Source organism: Peromyscus eremicus, chromosome 1 (assembly GCF_949786415.1).
Source record: "Peromyscus eremicus chromosome 1, PerEre_H2_v1, whole genome shotgun sequence".
Classification (NCBI taxonomy): Eukaryota; Metazoa; Chordata; class Mammalia; order Rodentia; family Cricetidae; genus Peromyscus; species Peromyscus eremicus.
The window spans coordinates 118390126-118414991 of record NC_081416.1 but is presented as its reverse complement, the minus strand read 5'-3'; the positions used below and the strand labels follow the sequence as shown (position 1 = coordinate 118414991).

At 48.8% G+C, this 24866-nt stretch overlaps 1 protein-coding gene across 1 annotated transcript in view; it reads left to right on the top strand.

Annotated features, from left to right (window-relative positions):
• The first annotated feature begins 206 nt into the window (after positions 1 to 206).
• Znf710 (zinc finger protein 710) overlaps positions 207 to 24866 on the top strand; it is a 68584-nt gene continuing 43924 nt past the window's right edge. Inside the window, exon 1 of the mRNA XM_059272594.1 lies at positions 207 to 981. The gene's annotated coding sequence lies outside the window, so the exon portion shown is untranslated. The remainder of the gene's footprint in view (positions 982 to 24866) is intronic.

The window sequence follows — 24866 nt, the reverse complement described above, 5'->3', positions numbered from 1 at the left end:
CCCCGCCCCTGCGGCTGCCCACAAACTTTTTACTCCGGGAGCGGGTGGGGTGGCCGCGCGGCGGGGCCCGCGGGGTGGCGAGGGCGCAGCGCGCTGCTGGGGTGCCGGGTGCCCCTCGTGGTCAGCGGGCATCTCCAGCCGGGGGCCGCGGGCCCCGGGGGACACCCCCCCCCCCCCGATGGCCCCGGCTCGGACCTGTTGACGGCGCTCGCCCGGTGCAGGGAAAGGGTGGGCAGATCCCCATGGCTGGTCTGGAGCCTCCGGTGGCTCGTCCTCCCTTCCTCGCCGCCCCCTCTCCCTCTCCTCGCGGTCATTTTCCTAATTGGACGGAGCTGTGGGGCGTGATCGCCGGCGTCAGCTCGAGGAGCCCCCCGAATCCGGTGGTCTTCCTTCCCCCCGACTCTCGGACCCCACCGAACCGGCCTCGGTGTTACCCCCACCCCGAGCTGCGGACTTGCTAACTCGTGCGTAGCGGGTTGTTGGTTGTTTTTTTTTTTTTTTCAACTTGCCTTTTAAGATGACTTTTATGGTCCCTGCAACTGCTTCCCTCCAGTCTAAACTGTAGTTTGGGAAGATTTAAGAGGCCAGGGAGGTGCTTGTGTGGCCTTTAACTAATCCAAAACGGTCATTAATGTATCTCTACGCCCTGCGAGATGGTTCCGGCCAGGCCAAGCAGGAGCCTGGGTGTGTTTTCACCCGGACACTGCGGAGTTCCTTCACGGTCTTAGCGGCCGGCCTGCCAGTGAGGGGACACTTGACCCGCGGGCCCAGTGCCCTATCTTCGAAGGGCACCCTGGGCGTCTTTCTTTCCGTTCACAATGGAAACTGTCCGCCACTGTCCACCTGAAGACGTACCTAGTCCCCGTGGATACCTCGGAAGCTCACAAAACTCCCCCACAGGTGTGCGGGGGACTTGGTGCCGCTGGGGGTCAATCCGGCCAGCTTTGACGCTGCCCTCTCAGGCCTTGCCTTTGTACATGTGTAAGTAAAAGCAGCCAAAGTTCATTTCTGCCAAAGAGAAGAGCTGATGTGTGGGAAAAGGAGACGGCGGGGGAGGGCTTGTATCACCTACTAGGGCCCTTCAAAGATTCAGGGAGCTAGTGTGGGAAGGGGGGAAATGGTCCTTCACCGTCTTTAGATTTAAGAGAGTGTATTGTGATTAAAGCTGACGGGCCTGTCTGGCTTTTATTTTGAGAGGTAGTATGACCATCACTTTTTCACTTCTTTCCTCTGAGAGCTTTGCTTAGTGGTTTTGTCTGCTCTCCTCCCGTCCCACACGCAGTAACCCTGTGCCAGGCACCTGCTGCTCTTGGAGCACAACCTTGAATTGATCACTTCCAGCTCCAGCCACCTTGCAGAGCCGGCTTTACTGCCTGAGGGCACTGGGTAGAGCTTAGGGTAGGGGCAAAGGACAGTGGGAACCTATTTTCTTCCTCTAGTCTGGTCTGGTTTCCTGCGTGACCATGTGCCAAGAGTTTCAGTGAGTTGACAAGGGGTCAGACTGACTTCTGGAGTGTCTCGGTTGTCGTCTTCAAGCTGTGCTGAGCTGACCCTCGGTCTCATGGCGTAGGAGGCATTTGTTTGTGCTCAGGTCCCTTCTATCACAACCAGGCATTTTATTTTAGGCTCTCTGTCTAGAGGCAAGGAGACAGACAAGGTCTAGACTATCTTCTGGTTGGAGGAAAGAGTAATGGATCACCAGAGATTTTGTATGGTTTCTGGTTTAGGTTTGCCTTGTGGCTTAGAGATGTTTCTAGCAAGGCTGCTCTTGGGAAGTAGCTAACTACTATCTCCTTCTCTTTTGAGAAGTGTCTCATTACTTAGTCCAGACTGGCCTTGAACTGGTGATCCTCCTGTCTCAAGTTCTTGGGTGCTGAGACTACAGGCATGTCCCACCACACCTGGCTGTGGTATAGTCTCTTTCTAGAAGGGAATAATTATCTGTGGGTCACAACCCCCTTTGGGGGTTGCATATGAGATATTTACATTAAGATTCATAACAGTAGCAAAATTACAGTTATGAAGGAGCAACTAAATAACTTTATGGTTGGGGGTCACCACACCATGAGGAACTGTATTAAAGGGTCACAGTGTTAGGAAGGTTGAGAACCACTGGAATAGTAGGGAACTAAAAGGAAGAGTCTGATGGGGATGTTTGTTGCTGGTTCCTCCCTTGGCTTGATCACCCACAGATCCCTCAGGCCTTAGGGCTTGACCCTAAGCAGGTTTACTCAGTTTACAAAAGGAAGAATTCTTCCTCTGCTAGGTCTCTGTTAAGGACAGTGGAGCCATTCCTTTGACTCCAAAACTAGAAGATCTTAGAGACTGTTTGAAAACATCCAAGGCAGGAAGAGTACCCCATTGACTAACAGTCACTAGCAGGGCAATCACTCAATCTGAGCCCCTGGGGTCTCTTTCCACAAGGCCTCTCTACCTTTACTGCTGCTACGGATTCGCAGCCACACATAGTTCAAAGAACATGGCTGTGAGGCCATGAAACCAGCCATGGGCTTGTAATGCATGTACAGGCTGAGGTAACATCGCCTTATTTTGTAGGTATGCCTTACATGCTGCTCCGGAGGACTGGGCAGGCCAGGGCAATTATTGGGAGAGCTTGCTATTTTAACACCAGTCTCTTTAAAGCCTAGCAGTTTCAGCAGGGTAGAAGTTTAGTCATCAGGATGTTCCTAAATTACCGGGTTTTGATCTGGAGTACTTTCTTCATACTTTGTACTTGTGTGTGGTTTATTTAGGGTTGGGTAGAGGGGAAGAATGGGGACAGAAGGAAAGGGCTTCAGCTAGCTGATCTCCATTCAGGGTTTAGAGCTGCTAGAATGTCTGTTTAGTGGGGGCAGAGAGCTTGGCTATCTATGGATTTTCCCCTACCAACATATTTATTATTTATTGATTGCTTATTTGCTTTGTCCATTGCTAAGCCCCCTCAAGACTAATATATAGTTGGCCTTTCATAAATACTTGTTGAATGATGTACTGGACATTGGGAAAAGCCTTTCCCTCCCAGGAGGAGCCCAGAAATGACACACAGAGGCAGGGACAGGGAGGTGATTGATGGGCGCTGCAGAGTTGTGCTGTGATTCATTGTTTCAAACAAGCTCCAGACAGGTAAGGCGGGAGGGGGTTGGGAAGAGTGGATCCTGAATGGGTGGAGCCACAGGGTGGAGACTTCTGCAAAACAATAGAGAGGTTTTGAATTGGACTCAGACACTGGGAGAATAATATAATCAGGTGTTCCAGGCCAGGATTATGCTAAAGTATATACATCATCTCCCATAGTCCTTGCAGGTGCTGGCAAACACCTTGCTATTCTCATTTGGTAGCCTGGGAAACAGCACAGAGGAGTTAAGTCACTTGTCTGGGGCCTCAGAGCCGGTGTCTGCTTCTCCACAGTAATGATGTGGTCAGGCCTCTCATGCAAAGGAACTGGGTATTCAGCCTTTGGGTTCTTCTGAAAGGATAGTGGAAGAGAAGCTAAAAAAGAAATTGTCAGCCTGCAGCAGAGTGAGGGTCCTCACACGGCCTGCTGATGGTTCAGCCAGCGAGGACTGACAGGGTGTGCTTATTTCCCAGGGTCTCATTATTCCCTGCTAGCAGTACCAGATCCAGGACTATTTTTGTACTTGACAAGAATTTAGGATGCATGCACACACATCTGAACACAGGTGATGCCTGCTTTGAATCTAGGGTTTTGCACATGTGCAGTACCGCTGAGCTACATCCCTACTCGATTGGAATACGTTTCCACTGGTGGGAATTTTAAAGCTAAGGAAGGTCCTGTTGAGGGCTGGGGCAAATGGCTCAGGCGGTAAAGTGCTTGGAGGATCAGAGTTAGATGACCAGCACCCACGTGAAATCCGTGGTTACCCACTTGTAACTCTAGAGTTGGAGAGATGGAGACAGGAGGATTTCTCGTGCTCACTGGCTAGCCAGCCTAACTAATTCAGGAGACTATCTCAAAAGCAAGGTGGATGTCTCCTGAAGAATGACGCTCTGCCCTCCACCTGCATGCAAACCTGTATAGGTGCACCTGCACACACAAATGGCGCCCATCTATAAGAACACACACACACACACACACACACACACACACACACAAAAGGTCACCGTTGGCCTAGAGGTCTCCAGCAGATGTCCCACACGTCCAGTCCAGTCTGCTTGCCCAGCAAGGCACAGACCATGGCAGCTGCTTGTTTACGGGCAGTCTGTGGTGTTCTAGACACTGTGCTGTCCGGTCCTCCTAGAGCTTGCAGTCTGTCTGGGAGACAGGCATTAAATGAATAATTACACAAATAGTCTTTAATTACAGTTGTTATAAGTGCTTCAAAGGGAAAAGTTCAGAGGCATAGGAGCCAATAATTAGGGAAGGAGGAGTGAAGAAGGGACAGGTCCTGGAGAAAGGGCATTTGAAGCAGCCTCTCGACTTGGAAGGAGGGCTTTAACCGGGGTGGGCTGGGGTGGGGTGGGATACGTCGTCGTCGTTTTCTTCTTTCTTTGGAAACAGAGACAGTAAGAAGAGAAAGGCGCCCTGGTAACAATGGACAGGGTTGGACAGATGGTGCAGGTCTAACTCAGAAGCCTTTACAGACATTTAATTTCTTTATTTATTATGTATGTGTTTGGGCACAAGGATGCCCTGGTGCCTTGTGTGGAGTCAGAGGACAACTTGTAAGAGTCAATTTTGTCCTTCCTTCACGGGGCTCCTGGGGCACTGAACTCAGGTCACGGGCCTTGACAGCAGGTGCCTGAGCCTGCCAAGCTCTCCTGCTGACAGCTCCTCTCCCCTCCTGGGGGGTTTTGTTTGTTTGTTGTTAGTCACGAAAGCTGGCCTCAACTTTCTGCGCAGCAGGCCTTGAACACCTGACCTTCCTTTAGCTGCTCCCCGGTGCTGGGACTGCAGGCATGTGCCACCATACCACACCCTAAGTTCACAGCCATCCTCCTGCCTCTGCCTCCCCAGTGCTAGGCACACATCTCCAGGCCTGGCTCGATCTGTTCACTTGGATATGAACCTTGCTGTTGTCCATGTGGTTGGTGTACCAGCACCATCACCATTACCTGGGAGCCAGGCAGAGATGCAGACTCCTGGGCCCCTCCGTAGATTGCCGAGCCTACATTTTAACAAGAGTGCTCTGGAGGTGGCACAGGTGAACACAGGTCCTGAACTGGGAGGTTAGTTGTGCAGGCAAGGAGTGGTGTGACCTGGAACAACTTCTCCAGCAAGTAGCAGGGAATCAGGCACAGTCACAGATCCCTCCTGGCGTCTCTGACCTTTAGCTTCTGGAGCTTTATGCTACTTCCAAGCTTGTTGAGGGCCAGGGCCTGCGCCCTGCAGCATCCACCCCTGCACTGCCTTCATGTGGACCCTCCCTCCACCCGAGTAAGCACTCACACACCATTAGAGCTTTGGAGAAGTGTCAGAGGACGTTGTAAGAAGTACTGGAGCTTTGTGGCACAGACTGGACACAGGGGGATGTAGCCTTAGAAAAACTGGCAAGGTCACAGGGCTTTAGGGAGGAGAAGTGGAAGTTAAAGGGGGCCGGGGAACCTGCTCAGTAGTTCCGTGGGTGGGATCTTTGTCCCTGGACTCCTGAAGTCGCTGCCGGGAGGACTAGATAGGGGTACCTTACCCTCGCCATTGGGGTGGGCTTCTTACCTGAAGCCATGCAGGTTATGTGTGTGGCATTCTGGAAGGAGACTATTCCTCATTAGCTTCAGAGGAGCCCTTGGCTCTAGCTCAGTGGTTCTCAGCCTGTGGGTCTCGTCCCTTTGGGGGTGTTGAATGACCCCCTTCACAGGGGTCACAGATCAGATATCCTGTATATCAGATGTTTACATTAGGACTTGGAAAGTAGCAAAGTTGCAGTTATGAAGTAGCAATGTAATAATTTTATGGCTGGGGGTCACCACAGCATGAGGACCTGTATTAAAGGGTCACAGCATTAGGAAAGTTGAGGACCACTGGTCTAGGCTAAGCTCAGTACTGGTGATAGAACCCAGGGTCTCATGCTTGCAAGGCTAGAGTATTACCACTTTCTATATCTCTAGCCCTTTTCCTTTCACTTTCGCTTTTAAAAATCATCATGTGGGGGAGGGGGTGTATGTGCATGTGGCTGTCAGAGGACAGTTTGTGGGCATCAGTTCTCGCCTGCCACCTCGTGGGTCCTGGGGATTGAACTTGGGTTACTAGACTTGGTGGTAAGTACCCTTACCCTTTGAACTGTCTTGCTAGCCCTCACTTTTTATTTTGAGACAAGGTCTTACCAAGTTGCTGGCTTGAACTTGCCTTGCTCCATGTCCAGGGCAGAATTTGAGTAGGTATCACCCAGCTCTTTGATTCAACAGTACTTATTATATCCAGGGCACAATTCTAAGTACTTTACATACTGTCTTTTAACTCATTTACTTACTCATTTTTTTTTTTCCTTTTGTGGTGAATGGAGGTTGAGACAGTCTCCTATAGTCCAGGCTGCCCTCCAGCTTTCTATGTAGCTGAAGCTGGCCTCGAACTCTAAATCCCCCTTCCTACACTTCCTGAGTGCTGGGATTGCAGGCATGTGCTGCTGTGGGGAGCTCTGTTTAAATATTTAAATGAGCTCCTTTAAATAGAATGACTTTCCTGAAGTCACGTGTAGCAAGCATCCTTGGACACAGGTGGGGTGGGGGTGAGATCCTTTAGTGGTACAGATTGATGTTGCAGAGGCACCCCCCCCCCCATACACACTTAGTAAGAGTCTCCTGATTGTTCATGTATGTGACAGAAGAATTTTCCTAAGGAAACAGAGAGTGGGATGGGGCCAGGTTCCCAGACTGCCTCTGAAAACCCCACACCACCACTGGGTCCAACTTCCTCTTATTTGCAAAGCAAAGACTTAGCAAACAAGATTACTGCAGCCTTGAAGACTAAACATTCTGGAAGGCGAGCCTTTGAAGAGCTGCACCCTTGAATTAGGGGAGGGGGTTGTGAGAGGAAATTGGGGTAGATCCCCAAACGGAACAGATTAAAGGGTGTTAGAGCCAAAGCTGGGCCAAATGCATGTCAGCAGCATCATAAGGTGAAATAACTGGTTTTATTACCTCCTAATGAGTGTGCGGTGCTCCCGGACCTGACCCTCCCCCACCCCCAGTGCCTTGTCCCAGCACCGAGGCTTTCGCCCCCTCCTTTACCCCTTCCTACGCTATCTGAGTTTTCGTTCGTATGATTTTCCCTTTATCACATGTATGCGTGTGTTTGCAAACGAGGTCAAATCACTACCAGAAGTAGGCTGGCCTCTAAGAGGGTTTTGGTTCTGTCTTTTTCACACCCGCCATTGTACGACTTTCTGGTATTAAATATATATATACACACACATATATAGAGATATATGCTCTATTGTGTGTTTATTTCTGGGAGTGCGCAGAGAGCTGTGGGAAATGTGAGGATTTTCTGAGCAGTCAAAACTAAGCCTAAGAGATCACTGTGGCCCAACTGTCTTCTCTCTTTACCCCTGCTTAGGAACTACAGAGTCAAAATGAGGTTGGAAAGATGGCGACAGAAAACAAGGATGCCCAGACTTAAGTGAGAAACTAACCCTGGCGGCGACTCGCTCATGTGTGGATCGTCCGGGGGCGGGGGAGGTTGTCTAGCTGGGTGCCACCCGGGACACCCTCTCATTTCCAGTAGGACGGGGATGGCATCGTTTCCTGGTGGTGAAGGCAGTTCTGCGTGCCTGGGAAGACACAACAGGCAAACTTGATTGCTGGTATTATGTGTCATGCCAGCATGGCTTCCTAGGGACCACGTCCCAGCTGTTCTTTTTAGAACTGTCAGGTGCCCGTGGAAGCCAGTGGTGTGGTTGGCTAATCTCACTTTGATTCTCACACTGGACCCTGAGCTTACAAACTGTCTTGTTGACACATGCTTTGTTCCATCGTTGTGACTCTGTTAGCTTTAGACCTCAAGACCCCTTGTAGAAACACCTTTCCCTGACCTCCCTCTACATCCCGGCTTGAAGTGGGCCTGTGCACCCCTGTCCAAGCTGGAAACCTGTGCCTGCTTCCCTAGGCGTGACCTACCCCGAACCCCCCACCCCCGGCCGCCTCTGTAGGAGTGGGCTTCCCTCAAGCTGGGCTCCACGTTTCTGTCTGTACTTGTGAACAGGCCAGTCTCCTGTCTCCACTCTGTGTCACCCCCTTCCTTCATGCTAGAATTCATTCCCTCTCTCCTCTCTGCCCGACTTCTCCACATGGTTACTATCAGGGACGGCCTAGCCCACTGGGGTCTGGCTTCTCACTGGTCCTTCTCTCTGATCCTGCCCTCTCTGCCTTTTCTCCTGTCCTTGCTGCACTGTGGCGTCTGTGGCGTCTTGGCCACAGTCCTCTGCATTCGGCTTGCTTCCACATGTCTGGTTAGTTCAGCCTGAGTGGTGAAGGCTCTGTCTTGGCCACATGCCACCATATACAGTCCCCATCCGGGCTCCCTTTGGTTTGTGACCCATTCTGACATCTATGCTGTTGGAACAGTGATTTCAGGCCTTTACATTTGGTTTGGTTTATATATTTAGCTGGGATTACAGATGTGCCTCCCCCACCCCCCACATCCAGATGTGGTGCTGAGGGTGGAACTCTGCACTTTGCGCTAGCATGCACTCTACTAACTGAACTACACCCCCAGCCCCTCGTTCTGTTTTGAGACAGAGCCTCATTGTCTAGACCTGGCTAGTCTAGAACTTGTGTGAGGATCAAGCCATCCTCAAACTTGTAGAGGTCTTCCGGTCTGCGCCTCCCCAAACCACGGCTGTACCTATTTTCTTTGTATGTAAACAGACTACAAAAGATCTAAAGATACTTGGTGTCTGTCTTTTGTTGGTTTGAGACAGGGTCTCTCTACATACCCTTAGCTGTCCTGGAACTCAGTATGTAATCCAGGCTAGCCTCAAACTCACAGTGCTGGGATTAAAGGCGTGCACCACCACGCCCTGCTTTTCTTCTCCCAAACAATACAGTCACCACTGTCCCTGTTCACACTCATTTGTCACAGTAGTTTAGCCGTCTTTCTTTCCTGTCTGTCTTTCTTTTTGTTTTTGTTTTGTTTTCTTTCAAGACAGGGTTTCTCTGTGCAGCTCTGGCTGTCCTAGAATCCACTCTGTAGACCAGGCTAGCCTCGAACTCAGAGATCTGCCTGCCTTTCCCTCCAGAGTGCTGGGATTAAAGGTGTGCACCACCTCCGCCTGGCTTCTTTTGGAGACAGGGTCTCACTATGTAGCTCTAGTTGACCTAGAGCTTGTTGTGTGGACCAGGCTGACCTTCACAGATCTGCCTGCCTCATCTCTTGAGGACTCAGATCAAAGGCTGCAACACCATTCCAATCTTCTTTTCTGTCTTTAATCCCACAAGTTAATTAGGTGGTGTGGTGGTTTGAATGTAATTGTCCCCCTGTAAACTCAGGGAGTGGCGCTATTAGGAGGTGTGGCCTTGTTGGAGGAAGTGTGTCATTCTGGGGGCAGGTTTTGAGGTTTCCTATGTTCAAGATAATGGCCCACTGTCACAGACCATTTCCTGTTGCCTTCTGATCAAGATGTAGCCAGCACCATGTCTGCCTGCACACCGCTGTGCTTCCCTCCGTGATGATAATGAGCTAAACCTCTGAACTGTAAATGAGCCACCCCAATTAAATTTTCTTTTATAAGAGTTGCTGTGGTCGGCCAGGGGGGTGGGGTGGGGGTGGTGGTGGGGTGGTGGTGGTGGTGGCGGCGGCGGTGGTGGCGGCGGCGGCGGCGGCGGCGGCGGCGGCGGCGGCGGCGGCGGCGCACACCTTTAATCCCAGCACTCGGGAGGCAGAGCCAGGCGGATCTTTGTGAGTTCAAGGTCAGCCTGGTCTACAGAGCAAGATCCAGGACAGGCACCAAAGCTACACAGAGAAACCCTGTCTCAAAAAACAAAAACAAAAACAAACCAAAAAACAAAACCAAACCAAAAAACAAAACAAAACAAAAAAAAGAGTTGCTGTGGTCATAGTGTCTCTTCATAGTAATAGAAACCCAAAATAAGACAGGTGCTGTTAAAAATATTCTTTTACAAGTCTCTCTCTCTCTCTCTGTGTGTGTGTGTGTGTGTGTGTGTGTGTGTGTGTGTATTCATGTGTGTGCACACTCGAGCACTTGCTCACTCATATTAGAGCTCCAAGGACATCTTATGAGAGTTGGTTCTGTTCAACCCTGTGAGATCTGATGACGGAACTCTGATTCAGGTTGTTGGGCTTGGAAGCAAGCATCTCAGAGCTGCTGAACCGTCTCCCCAGCCGGATGCTGTTTTAAGTGCTGTATGTACTTACACTGCCTTGGCTTCCTTTCCCTCAGGTTTCTCCTGTCATCTCAGCTCTTTCTAGGATTATAACATTGTATGGTGATGCTTTTTCAGTCAGAAAGTTTCAGTTTCTATTTGGCTGAAATTTTATTTTATTCCTGTTTGAGAATAGTTTTACTGGGTATAAAATATTAGCTTGACTGTTATTTGCTCTTGGTACTTACAGGCAACATCCCACATTTGTCTGATTTTTTAGACAGGGTCTCACTATGTCTCACTTTCTGGCTGTCCTGAAGCTCACTTTGTAGACCAGGCTGGCCACAAACTCACAGAGATCCTCCCACTTCTGCCTGGGACCAAAGGCATGTGCCACCACGCCTGGTCCTTTCATTGTGGATGTAGGAGTTGCCGGCCCAGTGACTGTCCTTTCTTAATTGCTCTAGGGGTGGGGAGAGCCCAGGGAGTACTCTGTGCTTTTGGATTTCATGCTGTTGTACCAAGGATTCATTAGGACCTTACAGCAAGAGCTGATGACCTGCTCAGACCCCCACATTGGGACTCAGAGCTTTTTGAAAGCTTGGAGCCACATTTCTTATTTCTGGAGCCCCAGTGCCTGGCTCACAATGTAGCCCTGGTTGGCCCAGAACTCATAGATCCTCCTGCCTTTGTTTCCAAAGTGCTTGGATTAAAGTCCTGCACCACCAGGACTGGCAGTTTGCTTGCTTTTTGAGACAGGGTCTCATTTGACGTCTTTAGTTGGCTAGGGACTCACTGTAGTCCAGGATAGCCTCCAGCTTAGAATAGTCCAGGATAGCCTCCAGTTTAAAATGATCCTTCTTCCTCTGATAGTGCTGGGATTATAGTATTGTGCATCCAGCTAGCCTTGTTCTCTTTCTAAGCCGCCATTGCCTTGCCTGTTAGTTGGCGGGAGATGGGGGGAGGGAGGCTCAGACCCCCACACTGGGACTCAAAGCTTTTTGAAAGCTTGCAGCCATGTTCTTTATTTCTGGAGCCCCAGTGCCTGGCTCACTGTTGGGAAGAGTCATTGCTTAATAGATATCTATTGATTGACCAGAATTTATGGTAAAATCAATATTACTCTTCTTGAATAATAATAAGAATGTTATAAGACCACCTGTCCTGTGATCGTGAATAAGTCCAGCTCACTCTTTTTGGCCATTCACTGAAAGGCACCTCTTAAAGTCTCCCTCCCACTGAGGGATTGACATCCAATGCAGTTATGAATGTTGTAGCAACACCAGGTGTCAACCCTGGGCTCATAAATGGTGTGAAGAGATGGGAGGACTGTGCAAAGAGCATGACCTAGAGGGAACTGGACATGAATTGGAAGAAAGGAAAAAGGGCCTTGAGAATGACCTACCGAGCTGGGCTGTGGCGGCGCATGCCTTCAATCCCAGCACTCAGGAGGCAGAGGCAGGGGGATCTCTGTGAGTTCAGGACAGGCAGGGATACACAGTGAAATTCTATCTCAAAAAAAGAAAAAAAGAAAGAAAGAAAGGAAGGAAGGAAGAAAGAGTGAGCTTCCATAATGTAGTGGCTGGGATAAGATTGCTGGCCTGGCATGCACAAGGCCTCAGTAGAGTCCAGGAAAGACAAGAAACACATTATTATATGTCAGCTGAAGGTGGCACACACCTTTGATCCCAGCACTCTGGGAGGCAGCGGCCGGTAGATCTCTGTGGTTTGAGGCCAGCTGGTCTACAGAGTGAATTTTAGGACATCCAGAGCTACACAGTAAGACCCTATCTCAGGAAGAAAAAAGAAAGAAAGAAAGAAAAAGAGGTGGGAGGGAAGAAAAGGAAAGGCAGAAACGCTAAGCCTCCATTGGTGGAGAACTGGGAAACACATTTTCCAACCACCATGCAGTTGCAGTCACAGGAAGAATGAAATCCCATCATGTGCCGATGTATCCTCGGGGTGATCTGAGGTCTAAGTGAGAAAACTGGGGGTAGAATGCCTGGCTGAGCAAGGACTCCGCACTTCAACTTACACGTGCTTTCCCTGGGGAGAGGAGCTGCCGTCTATATTTTGAATTTTGTGCCTTGTGCATATACTGCCTGGTAACAAATATTCATAAAGAAGGACTTGGTGTGGAAGGACAGGAAAATGGGACAGGGAGGGGAGACTCCCAGGTGTGCCCAGCATTGTCAGGCACCCCTTCCTGTGACTTGTGCAAGCTTATCGTTTTGTTTTTAAAGATTTATTTGTTTATTTTTGTGTATCTGGTGCTCTATCTGCATGTACAACTTTATGCCAGAAGAGAGCATCAGATTCTACTCTAGATGGCCGTGAACTAACCATGTGGTTGCTGGGAATTGAACTCAGGACCTCTGGAAGAGCAGCCAGTGCCCTTAACCACTGAGCCATCTCTCCAGCTCAAGCTCTTCTCTGTCTCTCCGTCTCTGTCTCTGTCTCTCCTTTTGTTTGTTTGGGTTTTTTTCTTTTGTTTTTTGTTTTTTTTTGAGGCAGGGTTTCTCTGTGTGGTTGGCCTAGAACTCACTGTGTAGACCAGGCTGGCCTCCGACTTAGAGGTCCACCTGCCTCAGCCTCCTATGTGATAGGATTAAAAGGTGTGAGCCACCATGCCCAGCTCCACACGCCCTTCTTTTTAACCGACACTTCACTGGTCAAGAGCCCTGTCTCCATCCATCTACCTTGGTCTAGACCCAGTTGAACGTGTGTGCATTTCTGCTCCTGTCTCTCCAGCGGGCTGCATCTCCAGGGCAGAGCTCAGGCAGTAGGTGGTGCAGGCAAGCCCCCTACCCTGCCGGCTGCAGCCGACACAATGAGGAAGATTAGAGATGGGCTCCGCAGTCCCATCTTTGAAGTGGCCGGCTTTCATCAGAATGTCTGAACTTCAGCTTTATTTCAAGGGAGCTTTTATTACTGTTGGTGGACTGGCCTGAGGCGGGTGCCGGCCACTCCAAATGCCCAGGGAGACCACTGCCTGCTCTCTGAAGCTGATGTCTTTACTCTGTTTTATGGTCAAGGAGTTTTCAGAGCTGAAAGCACTTAGTCCATGGAAGATTCCAGCAGAATAGTTTTAAAAATACATTTTTCTATGCAGAGGTGGAAATTGGATGGCATGCCTTTATGCCTTTAATTAAAGGGGGGGGGGAGTTATATTTTTTGTTTTTTTTATTTGAAATATCTGCATTGTTTTCCAAAGCCAGGGTATTGACTGCTTCCCCTATGCCGAAGAGAAATGGTTTGTAGAGAACAAAGCTACAGGTGTTGGCCGTATATAACACAAGACTGTAATTTATAGGGTCCACCTTCACTCGGGAAAAGAGTTTGTCTTTAAGAGATACAAAGCCACCCTGTCCCAGCTGTCCTGGTAGGTGGTGCATTTATTTTCTGAGATAGAGTTGTTTCTTCAGAAAGAGGCAGGGGCCTTGCAGGTGGTGGTCACAGGGTAGGAAGTTCTTGGGATTTGTGTGTCTGAGCTGATGTGCACAATACCTTGTCCCTTGACCCTTTCATCAGGGACCCATCCCAGCAGCCCGCCTTTCCCGTTTTCATGTGTCTGATTGACCATCTCGTCACCATCTAAATTTCCTGCCCGGTGAGGGGGTTGAATGTGTGAATGGAGAGGAGGTGCCCAATAAATGTTCTCCAAATAGATGCATTTTGATATTTGAGATAGACTTTCAAGCTTTGGGCTTTTGACCATACAAGGGCTGGAGACATCCAGCCTCCTCCTTTGCTCCTGGGGTTTTCCTGATACTTGAATAATTAAGTCTGTGCTGAGTGGAGTTATGTTCCCTTGGGCTCCGGGACACTGGTTTGAATGAGGACCACTTCTAATATGGTGTACAGAGCTTAGGGGAATTTCACTGCCGACCCCTACTTTGGAGGCTTTTTTAAAAACCTCGATTGTAAAAATTAGTTCTGTGCCCCCAAATCTCAGCATAGAAACTGACCCCCTAACCTTTCTGAGATGAAGTCTTCATGTGGCCCAAGCAGGTCTTAAATTGGCTGTATAGCCCAGGCTGGCCATAAACTCCTGATCCGCTTACCTCTGCCTCTCAAGTGCTAAGATTATGGGTGTGAGCCACCACTTCTAGAAAACACACACACACACACACACACACACACACACACACACACACACACACGTGCACGCGCGCACCCCCACGCAGGATAAACTATTACAATGTTACCCAGGCTAGCCTCTAATACCGATCAATCTTCCTGCCTCAGTCTCCTGGTAGTGGGGTTACAGGTAAACCTAGCTAGAAATTGGTTACTTCCCCTTCCTTTTGAATTTCCGGTCCCCTGTGGTGGCCACTGCCCTTTCTTCAAAGAAGGGCCAAGACAAAAGGGCTTGGCTTTCTCCCCGTCAGCCCCTCAGTTCCACTTCCTCTGTTCTCATGGAGAGGGCCTGCACAGAGGCTGTGTCCTCAGAACTGGAAGACTTCATTGGGGGATTGTGTGGCTCTGTTTTAGAGGGTTCACCCTGAATGCACTGACTGGAGCCTTCTGGAGGATTCTAATTCCTTTTGTCTGGACCGCACTTCTTAGTCCTTGAAAAGACTCATAAATATAATTTTAAGATGTTCCTGTCCAGTATTTTTTTTTTCAAATCAACTCCTTCATGTATTTGAGGAATGAAAAGTTTGGATCTTGGAGCCAGCATCCCCCTCACACCTTTCTCTCAAAATAACATTAGCCATGCAAGTTGGTACATACTTGTAATTCTTCAGGAGACCGAGATAGGATCACCACGATCACCGGGAGTTCAAGGCCAGTCTGTATCTCAAGCCAGTGTGGAACAATAGAGTGAGACAGGTCTGAAAATTAACAAAAAGAGCCGCCACCCCACGCCTTTAATCCCAGGGCTTGGGAGGCAGAGCCAGGCGGATCTCTGTGAGTTCAAGGCCAGCCTGGTCTACAGAGTGAGATCCAGGACAGGCACCAAAACTACACAGAGAAACCCTGTCTCGAAAAACCAAAAAAAAAAAAAAAGAAAGAAAGAAAGAAAGAAAGAAAAGAACAAAAAGAGGGCTGGGGGATGTTTCAGTTAGGGAAGCGCTTGCTTGCTTCACAGCACCCATGTAAAAGTCCAGTCACAGTGGCACACCTCTGTAATCTCAGCTCTGGGAAGGTGGAAACAGGCAGAGCCAGTATATCTGGGGAGCTGCAGGTTCAATGAGAGGCCCTGTCTTAAAAAAAACAAGGTGGAGAGCGATTGAGAAAGACACCCAACATTGATCACTGGCCTCTACATGCAAGTGCATTCATGTGCATATGTACAAGTGCACCCCCCCCCCCCAGGAACACATATATACACTACACACAGAGATAGTAAAAAAATGATCTCTGATTGACCTCTTTCTTTTTCAGGGTTTCTCTGTGTAGCCCTGGCTGTCCTGGAACTCACCCTGTAGACCAGGCTGGCCTTGAACTCAGAGACACACCTTCCCCTGCCTCCTGAGTGCTGGGATTAAAGGCGAGCACCACCACCACCCAGTATGACTTTTTTTTCTTATTACAAAGAGATTTATTGCAGAAAAATTAGGATTATAAATGGGCAACAAAAATCTATAATTATTAATATTTTAAAAGGAGAATATATGTATACCCCTTCAGCGTGTTTTTAATTCAAAAATTGAGATTGTACTGTTTGTACCATCTTGTTACTTAATTAACAATGTTAAATTAGTTTTTTAATTAAAATCCTCCTTGGGTTAAACATTCTCCTTCGAATCACTGTAAAGGATTTATAGCTTTTTTGTTTTTTTAACCAATGGATGGGCTTTTTAATCAGAAGAAGTTGGTATGTCTTCCTCAGTTGCTGTTTGCCTTATTTTTTGAGACATGGTCTCTCAGCCTGGAGTTCACCAATTGGCTTTGATTGGTCAAGCCCCAGGGATCCCCCTGTCTCCATCTGCCCAGTGTTGGGTAACTGCAGCCTGGCTTTTTACTTGAGTGCTGGGAATCAAACTCAAGTCTTTTTGTTTTTTTCCTTCCGAGACAGGGTTTCTCTGTGTAGCTTTGGAGCCTGTCCTGGAGCTCACTCTGTAGACCAGGTAGGTGGGCCTTGAACTCACAGAGATCCACCTGCCCCTACTTCCTGAGTACTGAGATTAAAGGCGTGCACCACCACTGCCCGGCTCCAAACTCAAGTCTTAATGTCTGCACAGCTGGCAGTTTACCAAGTAAGGCATCCCTCAGCCCCAGGACTGCGATTTATTTAACGCAGTTCTGTGCAGTTAGGTTGTGTTCTGGTTTTTGTCCTCCTTGTTTGGATTTTTGGAGACAGGCTAGTCTGGAACTCTAGTCTAGGCTAATCTGGAACTCTCTCTAGCCCAGGCTGGCCTCAAACGCTTGGCAATCCTCCTGCCTCAGCTTCCCAAGTACAGGGATTATAATTGTTAGCCTCTGTGGTGGTTTGAGAGAAAATGGCCCCCAAAGGAGGAGTACTATTAGGAGGCGTGGCTTTGTTGGAGTGGGCGTGGCCTTGTTGGAGGTGTCACTGTGGGGGCGGGCCTTGAGGTCTCCTGTGCTCAAGATACCACCCAGTGCACCACCCAGGGGGTCAGTTCACTTCTGGTTGCCTTCTGATGAAGATGTGTCCAGCACAATGTCTGCGTAGGCCGCCATGCTCCCCGCCATGATGATGATGGACTGAACCTCTGAACTGTAAGCCACCACCTCAGTTAAATGTTTTCGTTTATAGGAGTTGCCATGGTCGTGGTGTCTCTTCACAGCAATAGAAACCCTATGTGAGACATCCTCTATTCTCCCCTCCAGGACATACACAGGTGGTTTAATCACCTTGCCGAAATGCACATAGTATTTTGGTTTCTTTTCGCTGAACACCAGCTTTTCTTTTAACACTGTTGACTGTTTGTTTTGGTTGTTTTGGTTTGGGAAGGATTATAAGTTTTAAGACTTCTTTTTCCAAGTCTTTCCCACGTACATAGCTAGCAAGAAGCCTTGGAGATGCTAGCCTCGTTAGCCTGGGAAAGAAAATTCTCTCTTGGTGCCTCTCTTTTGCACCATGAGCTCCAGGTCTGAGTTCAGAGGCCCTGTCTTGCCCTTTCTAACCTCACGCAATAGTCAGTTTGTGGTTCCCTGGGAAACCTTTTCCTAGGGCTTAGGGCAGAAGGGAGACTGTCAGGGAACTGAGGCCTGTCTCTTTGGTAGGAAGATAGCCCTAAAACCAACACCCTGTCCAAAATCTAGAGACCACTGTGGGAAAATGCTGAGGCTGGCCCTGCTGGGCCTCGGGTGGAGGGGGCTCCTGATATCCTGTGTGGGCTTCTGTCCAGACTTGGGCCTCCCCCACCCTAATCCTTCCATCAGCTGGTAAGGGAACAGGGGGAAGTTAGACGAACTTTCTTGAGGAAGTAGCGTTTGTGTGGGCTATATTGGGCCTTCCTGTTCCTTGTCCTGCCCGGCTCTTCCTCCTTTTCCTCTCCCTGTTGCACGTGGTACATTTGTCGTGGTAGTTGGTGGGGGCTCTTAGGGCCTTCTCTCCTTAGCTTCTTTCTTACCCTTTTATTCTCACTGACATCGAGGCCTGTGGCTGGCCTTGTCCACACATCAGAGTACTCCCCGACCCTCTGGACCCTTCTGTCCTGACAGGACTGGTCCAGCTGAGGCTCAGCCCAGCCTGCTGTCTTGTCTCAGCCACAGGCTTGAGGAGGCCCAAACTGCCTCCCCCCGCCCCCCCCCCAGAGACCCAATATGCCAGCTGCTGCTGCCCAAATGGGTAACAAACAAAACACAAAAGCCTACAACCCCAGCCCTGCGAGAAGAGCGTCCTTTCGGTTTATATGAACCTGATGGCTGGAGCTAGAAATGAGAGGCGCAGGTTGGGAGAGGGAGCCTGGATGCTTCCCCTGGGGTGGGCTTTGTTTAAATTTTAATATGCTCTTCCTTTCTCTCCAAGCACCAGCCAGGCTCCCAGCTCCCTTTGTCACTCTACCCCTGTTATCTTGCTGGTGGCTGAGATCCCTTATCTGCCCTGTCCTCCCTTTCTTCCTCGTGGCGCATCCCCATCCCACAGCCTCTCCCTCCCCCACTTGTGACAGAACATGATGGATTCCCTCCTGCGACCTTAGATGCGGATGGCACTTGTCACTCTGCTCCTTAGCCAGCCAAGACTTGGGGAAAACGGACTACTTTTAATGGTGTTGGACCCACCAAAGGTACCAGCCCGAGGCCACCTGAGTGTCCTGTGAGAGGTGGTCTGACCCACCCTTAGCACCGTGGGGAGCCGTGGGTCCGAGGGGGAGGGTCTCTGCTGTGGGGAGCTGGAGCTGGAGTCAGCGTGATCTAACTTTTGACTTGGCGCCGATTCAGCTTTGGACATTTGTTACCTACTGTATCCTTTGTAGGCTGAAACTGTATGAAACGAAAATTCTGGCTGCTTTTACCCAGGCAAGCTCTGATCCAAAAGACCCTGTAGACCTGAGCTCAGCGAAGGCCAGGACCCACAGAGAGTCACAGGGCTCAGGATTGAACAAGTGTGCTTTTCAGTCCACTCACGGTCCCCAGCCTCCCAAGCCTTAGTTTCATAGCCTGTGAACTGGGCGTAGGCAACTCTCTGTTTTTAGTATCGATGCTCAGTGCGGTCGTTATTTCCCGTGGATCTCAGGGCTGTGAAGTCAGCGGTTCTGTGTGCTGCCCCGAATCTTCTGTTCTCTTAAGATTTTCCCTTCTCATCTCCATGTCTTCATGTAATCAGCAAACTGTTACCATGTGCCTTCCATTGGCCCAACTCTGGGATATAAAGGTGATTGTCATGGTCTCTGTCCCTAATCTGCAAGTGATGCTGGACATCGGATTTACACACAGCTTGCCAAACTGGCTGCAGTTGGGTTGTTTTGTTTTCTGGGGTGGCTTTTGTTGTTTTGTATTTTGTTTTTGTTGAGATGGGGTGTTGCAGTGTTGCCCAGGCTGGCTTTGAACTTGTGGAGAATCATCCTGTCTCAGCCTCCCAAACGCTGGAATTACAGACTAGAGCTACCACACCTGGCTTGTTGTTTTTGGTAGTGCAGCGGCGAGCCTGGGGCTGCTCACGTGCTGGAAGCATGCTAAGCTTCTTCCCCAGCCTGGAAATTGGCTCTTTGAATGCCCTGGGGTGGGGAAGGGTGGGGTCATGGGTTGATGGCCATAGGGTCTGCAGACAAAGGGACCTGCAAAGCACAACCCCAGGGCACTGAGGAGGTGGCGGTGGCTTGGTGTGAATGGGAGGTGGAGTATGGGGTAGAAGATGGAGATGCAGATACAGGTGGGGTAAATTGAGAATGTGTCACTCTCAGACACCCTCCAGAGCCTTGTCCTTACCACCAGTGGGTTCTGAGCAAAGAGACAGTGTGGAGATGACTCCGGCATGACCGTGGCCAAGCACTTGGCCAGAGCTGTGCGTGGAAATCCCCTTGGAATGTTGGCCTGAGAGTGGAGGACCCCTCACGGGAATACATAGGGTACTTTTGCTTGAATTCTTTATTGTTTCCTCCCAGAATTCCCTCCTGGTGTTAACAGACAATTTACAAAAGTACGTCCTCTATACTTGGCTGTGTTTCTTAAAGCTTGTTGAGAAATTACCCAAACTAAAATTTTTCCACTGGGGCGTGTTCTGCATACCTGATTCTGCATTTAAGAATGTAGCAAGAGCTTCTGAAATGTGGCATAGGCTGGAGCTGGGCTTCTCTAGCAAGGCGAGGGAGGGGGCCAGTTTGAGCACTCACTGTATGCCCACTACCAGGCCAGACTTGTTTACTTCTGTGTGTGTGTGTGTGTGTGTGTGTGTGTGTGTGTGTGAGAGAGAGAGAAAGAGAGAGAGAGAGAGAGAGAGACAGACAGACAGACAGACAGACAGACAGACAAGCACATGAGAGCTGGAGGTCAAAGGACAACTCGCAGGAGCTGACTTCTCCTTCCTCCTCCTGACATCTCGCTGTCTTTGGTCGACCATCTTAATCCATTTTCTACAGAAAAGGGCCAGGAGTCCATTTCCCTGACGTTCCTTCTGACTCCATGGGCCTAGACTGTCCACCACATTGGATGGGGTCTGACCACTACACTGGAGGGGGGTGCTTCGTGAACCCTGATTGAGACAACTGTTTACCCCACCCCCATCCTCTTGGCCCCAGCACAGAGCTCAGGCCAGAGAGAATGCAGGGTAGGGGGAGGAGGTAGATCTCAGTCGGGGAGGACTCCAGGAAGTTGGAGTAACTGTGATGAGGGAGGGAGCCCAGGGAGCTGGCAGGACGGAGGAGCTGGGTCACCTAGTGTAAATGATGGGCCTTCCTGGGACAGCCAGGGACCACCTTTCTCCCCTATTGCGGCTTCCGCACACTTCTCCCCCTCTTTCTGGGGAGACCTCCCTAAGGTGTCTGGCCACCCTCTCTAACTGCTGCCCTTTCGAATGGCTAGTGGGCTATCCAACATGAGCATCCATTCCCTTTTCCAGAACCAGAGTGATCGCACACAGTTCCCTCACAGGCCACTATCCTCAGGTGTGTCCAAATCCAATTATTTTTGTTGGCTTCCTTAACTCTGATTGCTAAAGGAGGGTTGCTAAAACCCTGTTTTTTCAACAGTGTTATATCTGTCACCAAACCTTAAGAGGAGAGAAAGAAAGCCATATTAGTCAGCTTTATGGTTCTGAAGGGAATTTGATAAACATGAAAACGTTAACAGTAAAAATTGCTCATAATCTCCTAAACTAGAAAGTATGACCAGCATGTAGTCCTCGCAGCCCCCACCCCACCCCACCCCCATTTGCAGCACACTGCACTTGAACATGACCATAGGCACATCGAACTTCGCCTCCTCCTCGTCTACTTTTGACATACCATTATGGCAAGCAAAAAGTTTCCAAGCACTTGGGCTTTGCGAGTGAGCACACGCTCCGCAGACGCGCTGTCGGCTCCCTTAACCAAAGGCAAGAACTCACATTCTACCCAAAACAGAAACCGTGCCAGCCCAGGGGGTCTTTGATCACCATGCAATAAACCCAGCCAAAACACTGCACACATTCAAACACGGTACAGCCCAAACCCAGCCACTCAACAAGACTGTAAAGCGTGCTTCCGAGGTGCTGCTGGATCAAGGAAGAAATAAAGATGTAGTGACGAATATTTAGAGAAGCATTAAAACCAGAGTACTGCATATCCAAACCTATGGAAGACAGTTGGTTCTAGTCTCATAGCATCAGATGCCTTTATGATGAAAAAGAGAAAGAGAGAAAAGAGAGAGTAAACCAAGCATTCAGCTTGAGATCCTGGAGGGGTGGGTGTATCAAAACAGTCCCCAAGGAAAGTAAAAGGAAACACACCAGCAAAAGATAAAGGCAGAAGTAAATGAATCACAAAACCCAAACCCTGAAATTAACAAACGCGTCCAAGAGCCGATTCTGTTTTTAAACAAAGTCGCCAAACCTGGCGGATTTATTTGAGAATGAAAGGAATAAAGAAAACAATAATAGGACCAGGAGGGGGGGGGGGGCATTTCAATAGATGTAGAGATTTTCAAATGGAAAATTTATGCACAGCAATAGGCTTAGATTTGAAAATCTCAATTAAATGCTTGCTCCTCTGAAAATGTATATGTTGCTAATGGAGGAAAAAAAAATCATGATTCTTATCAGAAAGCTGCCTCCCCCCACCCGAAGACACCAGTCCCTGGTGCTTTGGCTGGTTAATTTCAAATTTGATGGTGCTGATAGTGTTACGCTATTTTGTGGCTTTAGCAAAAGAGAGAGAAGTCTCTAGTTCGTTCTACGGAGCAAAATAAGACTGATATTAAACGTGCCAAAGAGACCAGATTAAAGAATAAAAAACGCTAGGTAGGAAATAGAATTCAATAACATATTAAACAAGTCATCTCCACAACCCAGTGGGGCAAGAAGGAAGGAGAGTTAGTATCAGGAAAGCTTAATATAGTAACTATGATATGCTAATGAGCTAAAGCAGAGAGATTGTATTAACCGGGATATGTACTGCGGGAGAATTGATTACATTTCTACCTAATCAATATGCCAAAAGAGAAACAGAAGTGTGGTTGCCATTTTAGCATGATTCAAGGTACCTGTTAAGCTATTAACGGGTGTTACAAGTGACCAGCAACAGTCAGTCATGGTGTTGAAATCAGCCAACAGCAGCAGGCCAGGAGGCCTACATCGCTCTCCCTGTTCAGCATGGCGCTTGAATTCAGTCAACTCAGTAATCGCTCGTGAAGCAGATAACATAAAGAAGGAGTGAAAGTAACAGGGAACCCAGTTTAATCGACGTCACAGCTAAGGCTGGGGGTAGATTTCTAAAGTTCAGAACCAATAAAAAAAAGTCATCTGAGGAGGTGAGGCTCAGTGGGAGGAGAGCCCCTGCCTAGCTGCAGGGGGCCCGGGTTCCATCCCCAAGGTCACAAAACCAAGAACCAACAGACTTGGCTCTGAAAACTTTGCAGCATTTGTATGCAGACTGTAAAACGATGGAGAAAAGATTTTTATCATAAATACATACAGATTTGCTGTTTGGTTGTTGATGATGTCGTTGTGGGTTTTTTTTTTTTTTTTTTTTTTGGCTTAGGTTACTGGTTTTGTGTTTGACAGAGGAAGCCAGGCCAGTCTGAGATTCTTCTGTCTGTCTTCGCCTCTACATTGTTACCATTAGGGAGTATACCTTCTGTCTGTCTTCGCCTCTACATTGTTACCATTAGGGAGTATACCTTCCACACGCAGCTTAGGTTTGTTTTGTGTTATAAATTAAGGTTAGTCAGACTTGGTGGCCGAAGTCTAAAACCTCAGCATCTCAGGAAGTTGAAGCAGGAGGATAGCCATAAATCTGAGGCTGTCTTGGGTTACAGAGTAAAACCTTAACTGAATAAGTAAGAAATAATAAATAAAAGTTTTTGGTTTTCTGAAACAGAGTTGCTTTGTGTTTACCTGGCTGCCCTGGAACTGCTTTGTAGCCTCAAATTCACAGCGATCCACCTGCCTCTGTCTCCCAAATGCTGGGATTAAAGGCGTGCACCACCACCACCCAGTTTAACAAAAGTTTTGAAAGCAATATGAATAGACCCCATGATTAGCAAGAAAGTACCTGGCACAAAGAAATGGCCAAGTGGCGATCTTGATGAACTCAGGGACCAAGTCAGTTCAGTATGTGACAGACACTGCATCGAGTTAATATTTGTTGAGTAAGTTAATGAATACAGTGAACTTGGTTTGTTTATCTGGTGTTTGCATGTGTGTGCTTGAGTGTGCACACACACATTTGCGGTGTGTGTGTCTGCACCGTGGAGTCAGAGGACAACCTTCGGTATTGGTCTTTGCCTCCCCTCTTGTTTGAGACAGTCTCTCACTCTCTGGTGCCTATGCTAGGCCGCTTCCAGGGACTTCCTCCTCCTCCCATCTCACCATGGGAGTGCTGGTGTTACAGATGTATGCCACCCCAACTGTACTATGACTTCTGAGGATCTGAACTCAGTTCCTCATACTCTTGGCAAGCACTCTTATCCACGGGGCCATCTCCCTAGCCCTACAATGCATACTTTTAGTTAAAGTACCGTGCTATTTTTATTTCAAGTTAGAAAGGGTAGGAGGGTTTGTTTTGTTTTTGGAGAGAAGGCTTGTTTAGTTGTTTTTGTAGTGTTGGGGATCAAACCCACAGCTTCCTGCATGCCAGGCAAGCAGCTATATACCACTAAGTTGTATCCTCAGCCCTAAAAGACTCCCTCCCACCAAGGTTTTATGATGAAAAATTTTCAGATGTTTTGAAAAGTTGATATACTTCTATGGTAAACATCCACACACTATGGTCTCGACAGGACAGATGTTAGGACAGATGCTAGCGTTTGCCACGTTGACTCCATCTGCCCATTTAGAGGCTGGCCTGGAACTTCTGTGTGGACCAGGTTGGCCTCCAAATCCCAGAGATCTGCCTGCTTCTGCCTCTGGCCTACTGGGAGATTAACGGTGTGCTCCACCACAGTGGCTGGTGGTAGGGAGTAGGAGCAGCTGGTCATTGCATCCACAGTCCAGAGTAGAGAGAGAGTAGTGAGTGAGTTAAGGCATGCATGCATGCTCAGCTTTCTGTCTCCTTCCCATTCAGTCCAGGGGCAGCCCATGAAGTATTGTCTCCATCTTCAGGGTGGTCTTCCCACCTCCATTACCCAATTAATAAAATACCTCACAGGCATCCCCCACAGGCCAGCCTAGTCTAGACAAACCCTCATTGAGACTCCCTTCCCAGGCGGTACTCCATTGTGTCAAGTTGCTAATTAAAACCAACCATCACCAGGACATTATGCCCGTTTGACCAAAATTGAGATTCAGAGAGGTTAAGTAACTTGCTTAAATTCACAGTGCAGTTTTTCAACCTGGGCTGGTCTGACCCCATCAAATTATATAACATATTCCAGGGCTGGAGAGATGGATCAAAAGTTAAGAGTTCTTCCAGAGGTCTTAAGTTCAATTCCCAGCACCCATATGGTGGCTCACAACCATCCATACTGAGATCTGGTGCCCTCTTCTGGCGTGCAGGCATACATGCAGGCAGAACACTGTATACATAATAAATAAATCAATC